The following is a 3,370-nucleotide window of genomic DNA, read 5'->3' as shown; positions in this document are numbered from 1 at the left end:
AAATTTACCCCCCCCCCCCCCCCCCCCCCCCTTTTTATTTTTGAGCTCCTTGAATTACTCTGATGGGTTTTTTGTAGGTTACTCAAATTAACACACATGAATGTCCTTTTTATGGTCTCTAGCAAATGATAAGCTATTTATTGCAGCATAAAGAATAGACACTTTAACTTACAACATGACAGTGCTTATATTTGTGTTAAGTAAAGTAGTAACACTTTAAAAAATAAGTGACTATATAGAAATACACATCTGTGATATTTTAACTGTATTAAATTATTTTACATGGCTTACCATACTATGATGTACATGTTCATATGAAATGACAGAATATATACAACCTTTTATTACTACTAAAATGTCATAAAATAGGAATAAAAATGGAAATTAATTAAAAAACCCTATCAAACATTTTCCTACCCCCATTTTTAACCCTCACTCCCGCCCCTTCCTTTCATGACCAATTCAACATGAAATGTGACCACTCCTGCCCCGGTTCAGTCCCTGTGGGTGCTGGAGTAGCAGTGTCAGAGTGGGAGCTGCCCTGTGTCATGCTTGGCTAAGGTTGTGGTTCCATATGGACAAAACGTTGGCTAAAACCTACTGTGAGTAGTTGTCTTTGCCTCTGGCCCTTCTCCCAGTCACATACTGGTGAGTACCCAAAAATGTATGCAAAGGACAGATCAGCTGAAGATGGACTTTGGGCATAGAACAGCTGAAAAGCTGTGGGAAATGAATAAATTAATGCATAAAGACGTTTTCTTAGCAGCTCCTGTGCCCTCTTGCATCTGGGATTGTCTGGGAGAACTGGGAAAATAAATAAACTTCTTCAAAAAGGGTCCAACCCTTCAGCAAAGGTGCACTGGCTCAGGTCTGTTCACACTATTCAGCCCTTGGCCTCAAGCAGCACTGGCATCCCAGCACATTTGTGAGCAACACCATGGATGGTCCCACAGCCTGTAGGGTAAACAGCTCCAGAGAAACCAACATCAGCTCATGGGCAAAATGACTGTGTGCTCCTGAACTACTGGAGCAGCTGCTGCACAAAACAGGGAAGCTGGTTTTTTGCCTGCAGATTTTGCCAGCAAAAAGGAGGCATCCCCAGCAGCTTCAAGACACACGCCTTGGGGCAGCCTGCTTTGGTCTGCAGCACTCTGTCCAAAAAGATCTCCTTCTTTCTAATAAGCACCAGAGCTTTCTAGAGGAAAAGCTCTAGAGGAAAGCTGACTACAAGAGAAACCAAACCCTCCCTGTTGCAGTGGCTCCTTAGATATCCGTAGCTCGACCACAGTATTTTCCCCAGGAAAGAAGAATGCCAGATGGTTTGATAAATGCCTATTTGACCTGTTCTGTGAACTAAATTCAAAGAGTTTGGATTTCCAGGCTATTTACGAATCCATTAATCTTCTTAAGTGCTAAATTCATCTGTGTATTATAAAAGGCTGTTTTTCAAACCTAGTCCAACCCAATGCTGTAGAGGCATATTATGTTAAGGATGCCTTTACAGGGGCAATATTTCATCCTGTCAGGGATCAATAGGCTTGGCACAGATGGTGAGATATTGGGCACAAATGGTTGTATTTCAGTTCCTATAAGCAGGGATGCCTCACAACTGAATTGTTTTTATAACCCACATTTTCATTTTCTGCGCTGAAATACATTGAAGCTGAAGATCATCTTACTGTGCAATTGTTGAACATGGCTTTCAAGTTAATTAGTGTTTCAAAGATGCTTCTGTTTTATTTGCAAGAATGGCAGATCTGAATGTGAAGCATTTTAGAATGTAGTTTTTAGCAGAGACGGCACTGTCAGGTGACAGACAAAGGGACTGTATATCATACTTTACTGTGTGACAGTGGGGCCAGTGACCTTGGGCATCAATGATTTAAAAATCTCTTTAGTCAAATGCCCTAACTGCTTGTCCCAGAAAGCTCTCCCTGTGCTGCTGTAACAGAGCAGTGGCTGCCTAGAAAGTGCGTGGCTGGCATCGTGCTGCATGTAATGGGCTTTCAGCTTTCCTGCAGTAATGGGGACAGACTTCATGCTCGCCTGCTTTGAAATCCTGCTCTTCCCTCTGAGCCAAGAGATCAGCAATGTGTGATTCCAGTAGGACAGAGCATCTGGCATGAGAGTGCTCCGAGTCAATCAGAAGTCCGTGAGTCTGTGCATTGCTCTCTTTGCTCTTCTCTCCTCTGTGTTGCTCTTTCCTTGTAACTCTGCTCAGCTTGGGCATTGTCTTTAGCATGTGCCTACCTGGAAAAGCAGCAGCATTCTGGGAAGGGCAGTGAAGTATGGCTGCTCAAAAGCCCTGACAGGACTTAAAGCATGTATTAGTCTAGAAGTACCTGGTTCATTTTCATGATCCTGGTTTCTAAGCTCTTAGCAAAGGGCTTCTTGTTTCACTGATTAGATGTGTAGATGCCTCATAACTATTTTTGTTTTTTCCTTAATTTTGCATCTCACAATTAGAAAACAAGTTAAATTAGGGATCTACCTTTTGCATGACTTTTTTTCTTAGACTAGACTCCTGCTCCAAATTGTGCTTCAGCTGGTAAACCTGAACCAGCTGTTGGTTACAATTCCATGGCACAGCATCCCTTCACAAAACAATTGTGTTTTCAAAATCTGCCCCTGGACTGAGACACCTCCAAAGATGTCACAGAACTGCAGGTCAAGCCCTGCTGAGATGCCAGTCACAACGATGGAGGTGCTCTCCAGTCTTGTCCTCAGTGTGAGATCCTGGGAATTTCCTTGAAGCAGTGGGGACAGATGGACATAAGTTGTCTGATGTTAAGATACACTTCATAACTGAAGTTTATTGAGAGCTGGTGTTCCCCAACTGAAGCATTTGAGGTCCTGGGAGAAGGCAATTTATTTTACTGTATAGTACCTGTTAACATGGTGCTCTTCCCTGGTGCAGATGTTTTTTATGCTTTACGACAGTTGCTATTAAATTAGAAGGAAGAAGTAGTCAAAGTAAATAGAAAAGAGAAATTATCCGATTTTTGATATCATCTCCTGGTCTCAGAATTCTGCCCCTGTGATGCATTCCTAAGGGTCCTACTTGGTGTTTAACATCAACACTGCTATGCTCTTTTTTTTTTTCCTTTACACTTATAGTTACTGCTAGTAATGTCCTGTGAAATGTGGCTATTGTCTGTTTACTGATTTTGTGGATTCTTACATTGTTTTTCTGCTTTGGAAAGAAATATGAACTCCAGAAGGACTCGGGAATCATGGTAAGTAAAGATAACTTTTGCTAGAAAGGCAGCAGATAGTGGCCAGCTGAGGCTCAGGAACTGTTACGTATTTTAGCTAATTCTTGTCTTTATGACGTCTGGTTGCTAGCTCTTAAAACCCCTAAATCTTGATT

This window comes from Nestor notabilis, unplaced genomic scaffold, assembly GCF_000696875.1.
Source record: "Nestor notabilis isolate BGI_N333 unplaced genomic scaffold, ASM69687v1 scaffold12895, whole genome shotgun sequence".
Lineage (NCBI taxonomy): Eukaryota > Metazoa > Chordata > Aves > Psittaciformes > Psittacidae > Nestor > Nestor notabilis.
The sequence above is the reverse complement of the archived record's forward strand: the minus strand, read 5'-3'. Positions refer to the sequence as shown.